This window comes from Panthera onca, chromosome B1, assembly GCF_046562875.1.
Source record: "Panthera onca isolate mPanOnc1 chromosome B1, mPanOnc1 haplotype 2, whole genome shotgun sequence".
Lineage (NCBI taxonomy): Eukaryota > Metazoa > Chordata > Mammalia > Carnivora > Felidae > Panthera > Panthera onca.
The window spans coordinates 93,640,880-93,659,793 of NC_138342.1; the positions used below are offsets into that span (position 1 = coordinate 93,640,880).

Below are 18,914 nucleotides of genomic sequence, written 5' to 3' on the forward strand. Positions count from 1 at the left end.
CACTTTCTTAACATTTTTTCTTTCTCTTTTTTTTTATAATTAATTGTCAAATTAGCTAACATACAGTGTAGTCCTGGCTTCAGGAGTAGATTCCCATGATTCATCACTTACATACAATACCCAGTGTTCATCCCAACAAGGGCCCTCCTCCTCAACCTCCCACCCCATCAACCCTCAGTTTGTTCTCTGTATTTAAGAGACTCATAATTTGCCTCCTTCTCTGTTTGTAACTTATTTTTCCTTCCCTTCCCCCATGGTTTTCTATTAAGTTTCTCAAGTTCCACATATGAGTGAAAACATATGATACCAGTCTTTCTCTGACTGACTTATTTCATTTAGGATAATACACTCCAGTACCATCCACATTATTGTAAATGGCAAGATCTCATTCTTTCTTGTCGCTGAGTATATATACACCACATCTTCTTTATCCATTCATCAGTTGGTGGACATTTGGGCTCTTTCCATAATTTGGTTATTGTTGATAGCACTGCTATAAACATTGGGGTATATGTGCTCCTATGAATCAGCACTCCTGTATCCTTTGAATAAATTCCTAGTAGTTCTATTAGTGTGTCATAGTGTAATTCTATTTTTAATTTTTTTAGGAACCTGCACACTGTTTTCCAGAGCGGCTGCACCAGTTTGCATTCCTACCAACAGTGCCAGAAGGTTCCCCTTTCTCCACATCCTCACCATCATCTGTTGCTAAGGTGGTATCTCAATATGGTTTTCATTTGTATTTCCCTAATGATGAGTGATGTTGAGCATCTTTTCATGTCTGTTGGCCATCTGGATGTCTTCTTTGGAATTTCTTTACTGGATTATTTGTTTTTCGGGTGTTGAGTTTGGAAGTTTTTTATAGATTTTTGATAGTAACCCTTTATCCAATATGTCATTTGCAAATATCTTCTCCTATTCCATCAGTTGCCTTTCAGTTTTGTTGATTGTTTCCTTTGCTATGTGGAAGCTGTTTATCTTGATGAGGTCCCAATAGTTCATTTTTGCTTTTATTTCCCTTGCTTTCAGAAACACGTCAAGTAAGAGTTGTTGTGGGCAAGGTTAAAGAGATTGCTTCCTGTTTTTTCCTGTAGGATTTTAATGGTTGCCTGACTCACATTTAGGTCTTTCATCCATATTGAATTTATTTTTGTGGATGGTGTAAGAAAGTGGTCCAGTTTCATTCTTCTGCATGTTGCTGTTCAGTTCTCTCAGCAACATTCGCTAAAGAAACTGTCTTTTTTCCATTGGATACTCTCTCCTGCTTTGTCAAATATTAGCTTGCTATATATTTGTGAGTCCATTTCTGGGTTCTCTATTCTATTCCATTGTCTTTGTGTCTGTTTTTGTGCCAATACCATATTGCCTTGATGATTACAGCTTTGTAATACAGGCTAAAGTCCAGGATTGTGATGTCTCCAGCACTGGTTTTCTTCTTCAACATTACATTGGCTATCCAGGTCTTTTGCAGTTCCATACAAATTTTAGGATCATTTGTTCTAGCTCTGTGAAGAATGCTGATATTATTTTTATTGGGATTGCATTGAATGTGTATATTGCTTTGGGTACTATTGACATTTTAACAATATTTGTTCTTCTAGTCCATGAGCATAGAATGTTTTTCCATTTCTCTGTGTCTTCTTCAATTTCTTTCATAAGCTTTCTATAGTTTTCAGCATACAGATCTTTTACTTCTTTGGTTAGGTTTATTCCTTTGGTTAGGTATTTAATGGTTCTTGGTGCAAATGTAAATGGGATTGATTCCTAGATATCTCTTTCTGTTGCTTCATTATTGTTGTATAGAAATGCAACCGATTTCCATGCATTGATTTTATATCCTGAGACTTTGTTGAATTCATGTATCAGTTCTAGTAGCATTTTGGTGAAGTCTTTTGGGTTTTTCATGTAGAGTATCATGTCATCTGTGAAAAGTGAAAGTTTGACTTCTTTGCCAATGTGGATGCCTTTTACTTCATTTTGTTGTCTGATTGTGAAGCTAGGACTCTCAACACTATGTTAAACAACAGTGGTGAGAGTAGACATCCCTATTGTGTTCCTGATCTCAGGGGGAAAGCTCTCAGTTTTTCCCCATTGAGGAAGATATTAGCTGTGGGCCTTTCATAGATGGCTTTTATGATGTTAAGGTATGTTCCTTATATCCTAACTTTCTTGAGGGTTTTTATTAAGAAAGGATGCTGTAATTTGTCAAGTGCCTTTTCTGAATCTATTGAGAGGAGCATATGGTTCTTATCCTTTCTTCTATTAATGTGATGTATCATGTTGATTGATTTGCAAATATTGAACCTGTCCTGTATCCCAGGAATGAATCCCACTTAATCATGGTGAATAATTCTTTTAATGTACTGTTGAATTCAATTTGATAAGTATCTTGTTGAGAATTTTTGCCTCCATGTTCATCAGGGATATTTGCCTATATTTCTCCTTTTCAGTGGGATCTTTGGTTTGGGAAGGTAATACTGGCTTCATAGAATGAGTCTGGACACTTTCCTTCAATTTCTATTTTTTGGAGCAGCTTGAGAAGAATAGGTATCAACTCTGCTTTAAATGTCTGGTAGAATTCCCCTAGGAAGACTTCTAGCTGAGGACTCTTATTTCTTGGGAGATTTTTGATAACTGATTCAATTTGTTCACTTGTCATGGGTCTGTTCAAATTTTCTATTTCTTCCCTTTCAAGTTTTGGTAGTGTGTGGGTGTCTAGGAATTTGTCCACCTACAAGTACTACTATATTTAAAAGGGGTCATACAATGTCCAGGGCCTGGCACTTCAGGAAGTGTTTTTGGAATGTTTTGCATGCACTCTGGTGTTGCGTCTTCCCAACTCTATGGGCTGCTCTATCCCATTGTCATTGCGGTGGATTGTTTGGTATTTCCACCATGTGTGCTTTGATTTTTCCTTGAAGTAACCCTGGAAAAAGGGGGAAAGGGTGGGAGGCACCTTATACAGGTACAGAAAGAGAAATGAAAGGGAGGGGGAAAAAAGACCAGGCAGAAAATCAAAGAAAATATAAGGCTTAATCCAGGAAGAGAGAGAGGAAAATAAAGAAGAGAGAGATACAGGAAAAGGTGTAAAAAGAATAGAATAAAAATGCCTGATTAAACAACCAGAATAGAGAAAGAAAGGGAAAAAAATGTATGTGTGTGTGTGTGTGTGTGTGTGTGTGTGTATGTATGTGTGTGTGTGTGTGTGTGTGTGTGTGTGTATCAAAAAGGTATTTGACCCCAAATCAAATCAGAAACTATGAGCTTGATTCTAAAGGAAATTAAAAAGCAAACAAACAAACAAAAAAAGAGGAGAGTAGAAAGAAAAAGAAAGGAAAAGAGAAGGAAAGAAAAGAAAAAAGAAAAAACAATAATAGTTTTTAGAAGTTGTTTTTTTTTAAAAAACAGACTATCATACAAAACTGCAGGACAGTTGCCTGTTGGTACCTGGGATTGGTGGCTATGCTGGTGTGGAGGAGAGGCCATCTGGTCCCTGATTTGGTCAGTGTCAGTTTTACTTCAGTAGATAAGCAGTTACCACGCACAGAGGGACGGGGTTTGGTGTAAATGTGTCATGCCTCCCCTTGGGGTTACCGTCCTGTTCCCTGAAGCCCCACCCTGTTGTTGATGGGGAGAAAAATGGCGACACCCTAATCTTTCCTCCCCAGACTGAGTGTCTCAAACCACACTGTTCAGGAAGCCCTCACAGAGTAGTGCAGGCAATCAGCCTGTTGTGCTCGTCTCCGGTGCCTCCTAAGCTCTCAGCTGGGATTCAAAACCTGATGTCTTAAAGGATCTCACACAATATGAACCTGGATCTGGGGTAGCACCACCCCACCCTGCTGATAAAGGGCCTCTGGCTGGAGACTGCAGGGTCTTTTGTCCTTGGATGGGCAATAAACCCTCTTCCCACAGACTCGAGAGAAGGGACTACTGTTTCCCAGTGCGCCCCTGAAATGGCTACTGTGTCCCAGGGCTGGCTTCCTTCCCAACTGGACATGATCACACAGCAGTGGCTTTGGTCTGGAGAGAGTCACGCACCCCTGAAAACTCTGATGTTTAGTTTCCAAGGCTGTTTGCAAAGTATAAACTGGCACTCTTCATATTTTTTCTTCCTCAGTCCATGGTCCAGAGAGGTCTTTTTCTTCTCCAAATAAAATATCACACTTCCACAGCCTCTCTTTGTCTTCCTGTTGTCTCTCCACAGAAGGAGTTTCCCCCCTTCCATGCCGACACCACCCATTTTATCTCTCCCAATTTGCAGATATGCACCTCTGTCCCACCAACCTCTTTCCACCTGTGGAGATTTTTCTGTCACTCCATACACTGTATTCCTGGGTATTTCGGGTGTTCTGACCTCAATACAGCTGTGTTTGAAGGACAAGGAACATCCCAGTTCCCCTACTTTTCCGCCATCTTATCTCCTCCCCTCTTAACACTTTTTTCCTTAAAAAATTTAAGATTTTCTTTTCAGTTTGAAAGTCACAGTTTATCTTTCTATAATTAGCTTAGGAGAAAAGAGATGAATAACCCACTGGTAGTGGAAAGAAGCAAGAGTCTTCTAGGGCGCAGCATTTGATGAGATAGACATTCTGTTACTGTGCACTTCCATTATTTTTCCATGGCAGAACATATAGCAGAGACTTGGGAATGCACATACCTGAAGCCAGTTTACTCTTTTGTTCCATAACTATGTTGCTTGCAGGGCTGTTGTTGCCATAGTAGTTGGCTGTGCCCCAGACAAATGGGTGCTGGTCTGTTCCCACAGATCTTTATCCCACTCTTCATTGCAAGTATGGAACTGCCATATGCTCTCAGCCAGAGTCTCCTGTCCAAGATTTCTGATTTGGTTGACAACAACCTGCACAATACAACTTTTATCATTACAGCTTGAGATATAATGACTGATTTGGGGCCAAAGAACCTGGTAGTGAGCATTAAAGAGACAAGTAGCCAATTGTGACATCAGAAAGATTCTTTTTACACTTGATAAGATGATAAGGAAACCTGCAGACCCTCATCTGTGGTTTTTATCACTGGGGCATTGTAATGGCTTTTCAGGGTCCAGGGAATTGATCTAAGTGTCTTCCATGTTGGAAATGAGGGAGATAAATCCAAGTGCTCAATGGAGAAATGCTCTCCTCACAGTCACCTTCTCTCCACAACCACACCCCAGCAATGCTCACTTCTGGACTAAGATATTTTATGTAAGCCTCATGATAACTACAAGAAAAATCTTGTGGTATTTGAAAAAAGACCATGATAAAGAAGTCAAAGCACACTGACACCAAAAACATCAAAACCCACAAAAAAGACAGAAGTGTAAGAAGCAAGGAACAAATGGATCTACAAAACAAGCATAAAACAATGAAAAAAAGGGCAAAAGTAAGTCTTACCTATCAATAATTACTCTAAATGGAAACAGATTGAACTATCCAATCAAAAGACACAGAATGGCTGAATTAAAAAAAAAAAAGATCTAATAATATGCAACCTATAAGAGACTTACTTTAGCCTTAAAGACACATACACTGAGAGTGAAGGAATAGGAAAAACAAAACAAAACAAAACAAAAAACATTTCAAGCAAATGGTAACCAACAAAAAGCAGAAGTAACTGTATGTATATCAGACAAAATAGACTTTAAAAATGGTATAAAAAAGACAAAGAGGGTTATTATAAAATGATAAAAGGGTCAGTACATTAAGAAGATATAATAATTTTAAATATTTATGTGCCCAACATCAAAGCACCTAAAAATATGAAGTGAAAACTGACAGAGCTAAAAGGAGAAATAAACAATGACATAAAAATATTTGGGGACTGTAATACCCTGCTCTCAACAATGGATAGATTATCAAGAGATAATAAATAAGGAAACAACTGATTTGAACATCTTATATCAAATGGACCCAACAGACAAATATAGAACATAGAACATTGTATGCAACAACAGCACAATACACATTTTTGTCAAGCATACATGGAACATTTCCTAGGACAGATCATATGTTAGGTCACAAAACTAATCTTAGAAAATTGAAGAAGACTGAAATCATACCAAGTATCTTCTCTGACCACAATGGCATGAAACTAAGAGTAAGAGGAGGAAAACTGGAAAATTCATAAACTCATGGAAATTAAACAACATTCTCCTAAACAACCAATGAATCAAAGAAGAAATTAAAACGAAATTTAAAGTTTCTTTAAACAAAAAAAAAATGGAAACACAATTTACCAGAATTTATGGGATGCAGCAAAAGCAGTTCTAAGGAGGAAGTTTATGATAATAAACTTCTACACTAAGAAGCAAGAAAGATCCCAAGTAAACAACCTAATGATGCCTTAAGAAACTAGGAAAAGAACAAAGTAAGCCAAAAGTTAACAGAAGGAAGAAATAATAAAGATTAAAGCAGAAATAAATGAAATAGAGAAGAGAAAAACAGTAGAAATGATTGACCAAATTAAGAATTTGTTCTTTCAGAAGATAAAATTGATAAACTCTTAGCTAGACTAACCAAGCAAAACAAAAGAAAAACAAACAAATGAACAAAAGGGCCCAAATCAACAAAATTATAAATAAAAAAAAGATACATTCAAATGATACCACAGAAATTCAAAAGATCAAAATATGCCAACAATCTGAACAACCTAGAAGCAATGGAAAAACTTTTTAGAAACATACAATTTACTATGACTAATTCAAGAAGAAATAGAAAATCTGAAAAGGCCAATTACTAATAAAGAGATTGAATCAATAATCTAACATCTTCCAATGAAGAGAAACCAAGACCAGATGGCTTCCCTGGGGAATTTTACCATTTAAAGAATAATTAATATCCATCCTTCTCAAACTCTTACTCAACATTACTCTCAACATTACCCTGACACCAAAACCAGAAAACACTACTAAAAAGAAAATTGCAGGCCATTATTCCTGATGAACAAAGTTGAAATTTTTCTTAATGAAATATTAGTAAATCAAATTTAGCAACAGATTAAAAGGTTCATTCACTATGACCAAGAGGGATTTATCCCTGGTTTTCAAGGATAGTTCAACATACACAGATCTATCTATCATATTAACAAAATGAAAGAAAATAATCATATGATTATCTCAGTAGACTCAGAAAAAGCATTCAGTGAAATTCAACATCTATTCATGATAAAAACTCCTAAAAAATTAGGCATAGAAGGAACATACCTCAACATAATAAAGGTCGTATATGACAAGCTGACAGCTAACATCATATTCAGTGGTGAAAGAAAGAAAGTTTTTCTTTTATGATCAAGACAGGACAAGGGTTCTCACACTCACTACTCTTGTTCCACCTATTACTAGAAGTCCTGGCTGGAGTAGTCAGGCAATAAAAAGAAATAAGAGGTATCAGAATTGGAAAGGAAGAAGTAAAACTGCCTGCATTTGAAGATGATATGATTATATATATATATATATATATATATATATATATATATGTATATATACACACACACATATATATATATAGTCCTAAAGACTATACTCAAAAACTTTTAGATCTAATCAATGAATTCAGTAAATTTGCAAGATATAAAACATACAAAAATCAGTGGCATTTCTATACACTAACACTGAAATTTCTGAAAAAAAATTAATTAATTAATCCCATTTATAATAGCATCAAAAAGGACAAATATTTAGAAATAAATTTAAGTAAGGAGTTAAAAGATTTCTATGCTGAAAAAGAAACTGAAGAAGATACCAATAAAGGGAAAGGTGTCCCCTGTTCATGAATTGAAGGAATTAATGTTGTTAAGATGTGAATACTACCCAGACTTTAGCCTCTACTACAAAGCTGTAATCATCAAGACAGCATGGTATTGGCATAAAAACAGACACATAGACCAAAGGAATAGAATAGAAACCCCAGAACTAGACCCACAAACGTATGGCCAACTAATCTTTGACAAAGCAGGAAAGAATATCCAATGGAAAAAAGACAGTCTCTTTAACAAATGGTGCTGGGAGAACTGGACAGCAACATGCAGAAGGTTGAAACTAGACCACTTCCTCACACCATTCACAAAAATAAACTCAAAATGGATAAAGGACCTGAATGTGAGACAGGAAACCATCAAAACCTTAGAGGAGAAAGCAGGGAAAGACCTCTCTGACCTCAGCCGTAGCAATCTCTTACTCGGCACATCCCCAAAGGCAAGGGAATTAAAAGCAAAAGTGAATTACTGGGACCTTATGAAGATAAAAAGCTTCTGCACAGCAAAGGAAACAACCAACAAAACTAAAAGGCAACCAACGGAATGGGACAAGATATTTGCAAATGACATATCGGACAAAGGGCTAGTATCCAAAATCTATAAAGAGCTCATCAAACTCCACACCCAAAAAACAAATAACCCAGTGAAGAAATGGGCAGAAAACATGAATAGACACTTCTCTAAAGAAGACATCCAGATGGCCAACAGGCACATGAAAAGATGCTCAACGTCGCTCCTTATCAGGGAAATACAAATCAAAACCACACTCAGATATCACCTCACGCCAGTCAGAGTGGCCAAAATGAACAAAGCAGGAGACTATAGATGCTGGAGAGGATGTGGAGAAACGGGAACCCTCTTGCACTGTTGGTGGGAATGCAAATTGGTGCAGCCGCTCTGGAAAGCAGTGTGGAGGTTCCTCAGAAAATTAAAAATAGACCTACCCTATGACCCAGCAATAGCACTGCTAGGAATTTATCCAAGGGATACAGGAGTACTGATGCATAGGGGCACTTGTACCCCAATGTTTATAGCAGCACTCTCAACAATAGCCAAATTATGGAAAGAGCCTAAATGTCCATCAACTGATGAATGGATAAAGAAATTGTGGTTTATATACATAATGGAATACTACGTGGCAATGAGAAAAAATGAAATATGGCCTTTTGTAGCAACGTGGATGGAACTGGAGAGTGTGATGCTAAGTGAAATAAGCCATACAGAGAAAGACAGATACCATATGGTTTCACTCTTATGTGGATCCTGAGAAACGTAACAGAAACTCATGGGGGAGGGGAAGGAAAAAAAAAAAAAAAAGAGGTTAGAGTGGGAGAGAGCCAAAGCATAAGAGACTGTTAAAAACTGAGAACAAACTGAGTGTTGATGGGGGGTGGGAGGGAGGGGAAGGTGGGTGATGGGTATTGAGGAGGGCACCTTTTGGGATGAGCACTGGGTGTTGTATGGAAACCAATTTGACAGTAAATTTCATATATTAAAAAATAAATTAAAAAAAAAGAAAAAAAAATTGGAAATTTTAAATAGTTAAAAAAAAAAAAAAAAAGATGTGAATACTACCAAATGCTGTCTGTAGATCAATGCAATCTCTATCAAGATTCCAATGGCATTTAATTGGATATTCACATGTAAAAGAATGAAGCTGGACCCATACATCATTCCACTCATAAAAATTAACTTGAAATGGATAAAAGACTTAAATATAAGACCTGAAACCATTAAACTCCTAGAAGAAACCCCTAGAAGAAAACATAGGAACAAAGCTCTCTGGCTTTGGTCTTGGTAATAATTTTTTGTATACAATACCAAAAGCACAAGAAACAAAATAACAAATACACAAGTGGGGCTGCATCCAACTAAAAATACTCTACACAGCAAAAGATAGTATCAACAAAGTGAAAAGACAATCTACAAATTGGGAAAAATTATTTGCAAACCATACATCTCATAAGAGTTAATATCCAAAAAATGTAATGAACTCATACCAACTCAATGTCAAAAAAAACAACAAACCAACACAAAAGAAAAAAAAATATTGAAAATATGGGCAAAGGACCTGAATAAACATGTCTTCAAATAGAATACATGAAAGGCCAACAGGTATGAAAAGATGCTCAATCTCACTAGTCATTAGAGAAATACAAATTAAAAGCACAGTAAGATATCACCTCATGCCTATTAGAATGGTCATCATCATATAGCCAAGAGATAACAAGTGCTGGTGAGGCTGTGGAGAAAAGGAAACCCTTGTGCACTGTTGGTGGGATTGTAAACTGGTATAGCCTATGGAAATTGGTATTACTATGGAAGACCATATGGAGGATCCTCAAATTGATTTAAAAAATAGAACTGCTATATGACCCAGCAATTTCATTTCTGAGAATATATCCAAAGGTATCAAAGACACTAACTTGAAAAGGTATCTGTATCTCCATGTTCATAGCAGTGTTATTTACAATAGCCAAGACATGGAAACAACCAACCTAAATGTTTATCAATGGGTTAATGGATAATGGAATATTATTCAGCCATAAGAAATGAGAAATCCTACCATTTGTGACAACATGAATGGATCTTGAAGACATTATGGTAAGTGAAATAAGTTAGATAAAGACAGATAACTGTATGATCTCACTTTTATGTGGAATCTAAAAAAACAAAACCAAAAAAAAACTAAGAAAAAAATCCCAAATTCATAGAAAAAAAAGATCAGACTTGTGTTTACCAAAGGCAGGGTGTAGAGGGAGAGAGAATCAGAGGAAGTTGATCAAAAGGTACAAGCTTCCAGTTAAAGATAAATAAGTACTAGGATGTAATGTACAACATAACGACTATAGCTAATAAATATACAGGAAAATTGTTAACAGAGTAAATCATCACAAAAAGATAAGTTATCATCTATGAATTATCATCATAAGGAAAATTTTTTCCTTATTCTTATTTTCTTTTTATGTATCTATGTAAGAAATGGATGTTGGCTGAACCTACTGTGATAATCATTTCATTATATATATATATACATATATATATATATATATATATACACACACACATATATATATATACATATACATATAAATCATCATTCTGTATACCTCAAGCTTATACAGTGACATATATCAATTATTTCTCAAGAAAACTGGAAAAAGGGAAGAATTTTTCTTAAGTAGGAGAGTAGATGTTGGTATCACAGAGACCTGTTTTGACTACGTCTTTGACATTAACTGTTCAAAGTTGTGATATTATTTAACATCTGCACTTGAGTTTCCTAATCTGTAAAAGGTATAGTATTTTTATTGTGTTATTGGGAAGAGTAAATGAACGAATGTATATAAAATGCTTGATACAGGGCAAACCCTCAACAAATGCTCATCTTCTACAAAACAACTTGCCCCAAATGATCTGCCAATACTGTGTCTTCCTTTATAAAAACAGTTTCTTAATAATGGTGGTGAACAATCAATTTTCCAATCATATCTATAACTAAATTTTACTTTCAGAATTAAGTCTTGCCACAAACACGGGTGTGACTCTTCTTTGTAATCATAAAAAACAAAGGGTTGGATTGAGATGATCTTTTAGGTCATAGAATTCTAACACTGTTTAATTTTAATTTTTTTCTAAAGAAGAATTTGTCTTTTCAAATGTAATAAGCAGGCATATATAGTTTACATAAATCTGGCACAAATTTAACATGATTAAAATTATTTTGATTATTGTTCTTCAAAGAGATAGCTGATTATATGGCAGCTAAATGAAAACAGGAACAACATTATGAAACTCAGTAAAATGCATTGTGAGAAAATGAACAGACTACTTGCCCAGTCTCATCAAATGAGGGGTCCTTCTCACAGCTGAGCCAAGCAAAGGGGTCTCAGAAGAAATGGTCCTTCTATTTGCATCACATTAATTAAGGTTTTGAGTCACTGGGTTTACAACCTTCTTAAATCCCACATCCAATATTTCTCAATATACATTTGGCCTTATTCCTCAAAAAACAGCTTAAAATAAATCCCAGCTTCCTGAAATGAAATGCCATTTTTTAAATTTAATTTCATCACTCTTTCTCGTTTTGTTGTTGTTGCTGTTGTTTTGGGTTTGTTTTTTGTTTGTTTGTTTTTTGTTGTTTTTTTTTTGGTTTTGGGGATTTTCGTTGTTTTTGTTTTGTTTTTTTGTTGTTTTTATTGTTGTTGTTGTTGTTTTTTATTACTGTGTGTGAACAGTACACAAAACCGCCACTGGTATAAGCTGATACAGGAGTAGTAGCCCTGATATCTCTACTACTTACTTTTCTGCTTCCCATAGTATGGAAATCTCTTGACATTATGATTTAATATTGTTTTTAGATAATGTTAAAAAGTAGACTCAATTTACAGATATTTGAGAGATGCAAAATAAAAAGAATGAAATAAAAAGATACTCCCTTTAATGCAGTTTGATATTTCCAGACAAACTGGGAGCCATATTAACTCAACATGTGCTTATAACCTTAGCAAGACAAGCATATTTGGGGTTTTAACAACCTCCCAGCTATTAACCTGAGAAGTACATTCGACAGGAAGATAAGAAAGCAGTGTTTTGCAAGTATGCATTTCTCCTTCAAGATACATACGTTCCCTTTCTCATTAGTTTCCACATCCTCTAGAGAAAAAAAAAATGGAGAAAGTCAACTACATTATTTGATTCAAATTTAAACCCATAAATTTGTCAGTCTGAATTGCTGCTTTCTTTCCAAAGACATTTAAAACAATTTACTTTTCATATTGGCCACAAGCTAAATATGATCTCAGCTTCCTTAAAAAGGGACTCTGTTAAGGCTGAGAGAATACGGGTATGTGGCTCCCCCCAGCGGCCACTGGGAACGTCAGCACAGTTCAGAGAGAGACGTGGAGAAAGTGATGCTTTGAATTCTCGCCAGCAAAGGCCCACTGTCCAATCTTCTTCACCACCTGGTAACAGCTGGTGTGTATGTAAAGATGAGATGAAAAACGGATAGAGGTCAAATCCAGGAGGACTTCCCTTGTATAGAAAATCAATTTAAAGTAACAAAAGTACCGAGATAAAATTTCCAAGAACTTCTGAAATTTAAATAACACAGCTTAAACTTTAGGGAAAAGAGATGGCCAGGGAAAAGACAGGAGCAGAGCTTTATTCCACATAGCATTTCATTAATAGTTTCGCATTTAGAAAAGTACAAGAAAAACCGTAACACCAGGGGACAAGCTAATACCAGAATATTCCCAAGCTGACAAGCAATTTGGAGTGAAAACTGACATAATAAAAAAATTTTAATGTACTGAATATATTCCAGCTGAGAGCCCACAATATCAGCAACTCCCAGAGGTTCCGAGCAGACACTCAAAGATTCACAGGATCAGAATTTCTGGGCCTTGGCCCAGGTTCCAGCCATATCCCACATACAACATTGCCTTGACTCTCTTGAGGGTTCAACCTTCATAGCAGCCTCTAAATTCAAAGCACAGCTTCAGAGAATGGAAAATGCTTTAGAATAAAGATGGGAAGATATATATGCCTTTCAAATTTATAAGCCTCTATTATTCACCAGCACCAGTGAGCCCACAAGCACTGTGCACAGACAATTCACAACCATGGGTGATGGGTGACTGTTCAGATAAGAACCAGGAGGGAGGTTAGGCTAACCCCTCCGACCAACAAGCCTGACGCATCAATTCTGATACCTCATCCCACCTCTTAAATGTGTCTCCTTAACTAATTCATGCATGCAACCCCTCCTTACCTTTGTCCCCTTTCTGGTTTCCTTTCTTCTATTTTTTACTGCTACCTGGCCTCTCCTCCCTAACACAGCCACCTCTACCAGGTCACTTTCCTCTACCTCAAAATACTGTTCTTTTCTGGGTTCAGGGTTTGGCTTTTCTCTCTCTTGGCTTTTGTTTCCCTTAATCTTCATCTAATGAACTTTCCTCAGCCTCCTGTTATTACTAACACGTGAAGCAGTCTGTTAAGGGATGTATTACTGGAGATGTTCTACTACAAAGCATTATAGACTCATAGAGCTTGGAGCCCCGAAGGGTCTCAAAATATAATGTGGAAGACCCTTCAGCTAACAGGCTGTTAAGGTGCCTCTTTGAATTTTCCATATATTGAAATTGAGACTTAGAGCCAGTAAGTGTCTTGCCCACTGATAATTACCTGGAATTTGCAGCTTCTTAAGACAGAATATTTCCCATTATAAACACCACCTCTTACACATAACAACACGGAAAAAGTTTCGAGAAAGGGGTTAGGTTGTTTGTACTTTTTGAGCATTGCCACTGAAATAAAAAGCCACCTGACAACACTTATTCTCGAATCTCAGTATTAGAAACAATCTACTATTTAATTAAAATGATTTTGTCTTTTACATTCTTCCTTTTTTTTCCCCTTCACTTCAATATGAATAATTGTCCCTCTTTAAGATAAATGTCTCTTCTCTGGTTATTGTGTATGAACACAAATATGTTCTCATTTTAAGGTATATTGTTTTCACCTGCCAGCTGTCATTAAAAATTGCATCTGCAAAAAGCAAGCCTTCCTCATGTTTTTTTATGTTTTGTTTTGCCCATGAAGGTTAATTGCAGTTCTGCTCCCATAGCTTCCTCACTGCTGTGGAGTTAACCATGGGTTCCCTGTGCTGGGAAAGGTTTATCAAAGGTCTGGAATGCAAAACAATGGCAACAATAAATACCAATTAGACCCAGGTCCTCTGCTCCCACTGCCTTCACAGGTTGAAGCAGCAAATCCAGCTTTTGACTTCAATGAGACTGGACTCTCCTAAAGCCACTGATGAGGCTGCAGACCTATTTCCAAGATAGCTCTTAGATCACAAATTTTCCGTCCTGATTAAGCCGATAATGTGGAGGCACTAGAGAGCAGTATCTCTGCCCTCTACCTTCTCAAAACAGCTTCTCTTGCCTGCTTGCAATTCTATCAGGGCTTAATTAATCACTTAGGAGTATAAGTGGCATGCGCCTCTGTCACCTGAAGTTTATTTTGTCATGGGCTAATAATTTGAGAAATTGAAATTGGGACTTGACTGTAGGACATCCAATTTTGACAGACATGCATTTCTCAACCGTCTTGTATATATCCCTTTTTAAAATTACAGTAAAACCTTGGCTTGCCAGCATAATTCGTTCCGGAAACATGCTTGTAATCCAGAGCACTAATCTATCAAAGAGAATTTCAAGAACCATTGGCTCAGTTTTGATCATGTGACATTTGGCATCATATACTGCTCGTATCGCAAGACATCGCTCGTTTATCAAGTTAAAATTTATTAGAAATGTTTGCTCGTCTTGTGGAACACTTGCAGAACAAGTTACTCGCAATCCAAGGTTTTACCCTATTTGCTTTTTAAAATAGAATAAAAAATATAGGTAGAGTTATCTAAGAACATCAATATATAAAGATATATAAACTAATCTATCACATCAGGAAGATGGGATTCCCTTTAAAACATTCAGTTATTTAAATAAACAGAAAATTGCTAGTAATTTAACAAAATCATTGAAATAGTGACACAAAGACTAGCTACAGTGACCTCTAGTGTTCTTATGGATAAACAATCAATAGTTCTAAAAACAGCTGCTTGCTCCGTTCACTCATTCCATTAACAAATATCAAATCAAATTATAATTTCTGAAAATGAAAGAGATCTCACTAGTAAGTCGTACTTTACTGGTTATCATCTCCATGAAAAGAATATAACAAGAAAATTAAATGGTTTTTCATTATTAATATCTCACCATCTTGATCTCTTTGTCATTGTTGTCTTTAACTTTCTAGTCACTGTTCACATGTATAAGTATCAATGTAGTTAACATTATATATTTTGTCCAATTGTGATCTTTTTTTTTTAATTTTAGGAAACTATTATATTTTCTTGATTCTCAACTTGGAAATAAGAAGTTATAAACAGAGATATTAAAGGATTTATCACTGGAAAAGTGTGAGGTGCTGACATATTTAAGTGCTTTTAGTGACATGAGTTTAGCTCCATCTTCTAAAACACAGGTCCAATTAGCCAACAAAGGAGGTCACTAAACATCAAAATTAGGTAATAAGAACGCAGAGAACAAATACCTAAATTACAGGATGCCTGGAATTCTGTTGTTCAGATTCTAGTCACCTGCAGGAGTGACAAATCAACCAATATACTGCAGTTGGTCCTAAGATGAACCTGGTATGTGAAACAGAAATTGCTTAACTATGAGATATATGATTATGTTACCTTTGGTAAGTTGGCAAAAATCTTGCAATCTATGATTTTTCAGAAAGAAAAAAAAAAAACAAACAAGTTCTATCCATTCAGATCCTACAAACTGATAATCAATTATTCCAAATATGGAAATAAGAAATTTACATTTATCTTCTAATGAATCCTATCTTCTGTAAAGACACAGTGACTGCAAACAAACATTTCTTTCATTTGTGTCTTTCATTTGCTCTGATGGTAGGTAGGATGGTCTTCTCATCTCATCTATCCAGTAAAGTAGCAGGCATGGTGATCTCAGAATACAATGGTTAAGTGATAATAATGTATGGGCTAAGTTCTTGGAAACTATCAAAAAGCCATACCTCATTAAGAGTACAGTGAAATCATTAGCTCATATTTTATGAAACATTGTATTTTTCATCTTACCCTCTTCATTTCTGCTACTGCTATGAATGGAGAGCTATGCATAAGCAAGCGAAATGAAATATTAGAAGTACTGGAACTGAATCTAGGACTGCTTTTGATACATAATATTTATGACTATGTCTCTCATATAGCTGTCAAGTCACTGAACCAAGTTGGATTTTTATTATTTAGGTATACTGGCATTTAAAAAGAGAGGGAGAGGGGCGCCTGGGTGGCTCAGCTGGTTAAGCATGTGACTTCAACTCAGGTCATGATCTCACCATTCCTGGGTTAGAGCCCCGCATCAAGCTCTGTGCTGACAGCTCAGAGCCTGGAGTCTGCTTCGGATTCTGTGTCTCCCTCTCTCTCTGTCACTCCTTGTGCTGTCTCTCTCTGTCTCTCAAAAATTGAATAAATGTTAAAAAAAATTTTTTTAAAGAGAGGGGAGAGATACCTGTGTGGATAGCTGGGGGAACTTTTAAAAGCTACATAAACTGAAGATGAGTTCCAAGCTCTCTTAAAAGGAAACATAAAAATTGAGACATTGAATCACAAAGAAAATTAAAGTCAAAAGTTGAATAAAGATTAGCTTTCTTCTTTTCCTCTTTTAAGTTGACAAGTAAAGATCAGAATGATGTAAGAGCTAAGCAAAAAAATAAAAAAAAACAAAATGAGGGTTACATGGGAACCAGTGATTCCCCAAAGAACTAACCTTGACCTATAAAGTCCAGAAAAGTGGATTACTGGACTCATCATGCTATCAGAGATGCCAGAAACTGGACCAAAGACAGTTCCTATATCTTTAGCAATTCAAATATATGAAAAGCATTCAAGTACTGTGATATTGGGGTCTTTGGGAATTGTCTGCTTCTATATTATCTATTAACTTGATGCTTGTTATATTAAACCTCTTTTTAAATAAACTTGTAACAAGAATTCAAAACCTAGGTAAAAAAAAAAAAGTTTGCTTATGTTCAAGACAAATCTGTGCCAAGAAGATGGTATTTCTTTTTTTTAATGTTTACCTATTTATTTTGAGGAGGAGAGGGACAGAGAGAAAGGGAGAGAGAGAATCCCAGGTAGTCTCCATGCTGTCAGCGCAGAATCCAAGGGATATTAAGCTTGATCTCATGAACTATGAGATCATGACCTAAGCAAAAATCAAGATGCAGACACCAACCAACTGAGCCACACAGGCACCTCAAAGATGGTATTTCTTAACTAAGAGACCTTAAAGTCTTCATGGGTCTGATAAAAGAATAACAAGTTTATAAAACTTTACCTTTTTTTCCAAAAAGTAAGAAATCCTTAAGTTGTTTTAAATTAATTTTAAATTACTTCTATAAGCTTGAGACTCCATTTATTGTATATTTAGCCATTTTATTTATTATATATTGTATATTTAGCCATTTTAGTTAACATTACCAAGTATACCCTGAAAATAACAAAACATTGATAAAAGAAATTAATCACACAGATTGAAGCACATCCATGTTCATGAATTGAAAGACTTAATATTGTTAAAGTGTCCAAAATACTCAAAACAATCTATAGACACAATGCAGTCTCTATCAACATTCCAGTAGCATTTTTTTACAGACATAGAAAAAAAATATTTCTACAATTTATATGGAACACAAAGACCTCAGATAGCTAAACCAATCTTGAGCAAGAAGAACAAAGCTGGAGACATCATACTTCCTGATTTCAAAATACATTATATAGCCACAGTAACCAAAACAATATAGTATTGACTAGATAAAGAGCCCAGAAATAAATGCATACATACACTGTTGACTGATCTGGGACAAGAGTTCCAAGAATCCACAATGGGGAAAGAATAGTCTTTTCGACAAATAGTGTTGGGAAGCTGAATATCCGTATGTAAAAGAATGAAATTTGGACCTTCCCTAACATCAAACACAGACATGCACAAAAGTCAAAATGGATTAAAGACTTCAATGTAAGACTTGAAACTGTAAAACTCCTAGGAGAAAACATAAAAGAAAGCTTCATGATATTGGTCTTGGTAATGATTTCATGGACAAACACCAAAAGCACAGGCAACAAAAGGAATATTATATACTTGGGACTACATCAAACTAAAAAGCTTTTACCAGCAAAGGAAATTATCTACAGAAAGAAAAGGCAACCTATGGAATGGGAAAAATATTGTCAAATCACCTATCTGATAAGGGATTCGTCTTCAAAATATATATGGCACTCCTACAACTCAATAGCAAAAATCCTTTTAAAATGGGCAAAGGACTTTAACAGACATTTCTCCAGGGAAGATGCACAAATGGCCCTTAAGCATATTAAAAATAAATAAATAATTAAAAAGTTCAACATCATTAGTCATCAGGGAAACACAAATAAAAACAATATTGAGATATGACCATTATCAAAACAAAGATGAGGATGGCAAGGATATGTAGAGATATTGGAATCCTTGCACATTGTTGGTGGGAATGCAAAATGGTGCAGTTGTTGTGGAAACCAG

At 35.8% G+C, this 18,914-nt stretch overlaps 1 long non-coding RNA gene and 1 pseudogene across 1 annotated transcript in view; both read right to left on the bottom strand.

Annotated features, from left to right (window-relative positions):
* The window catches only part of LOC132692193 (uncharacterized), a 321,863-nt gene that overhangs the window by 18,513 nt on the left and 284,436 nt on the right, over positions 1 to 18,914 (bottom strand). The gene's annotated exons all lie outside the window — the stretch shown is intronic.
* LOC132692192 (gametocyte-specific factor 1 pseudogene) lies at positions 4,596 to 5,092 on the bottom strand (annotated as a pseudogene).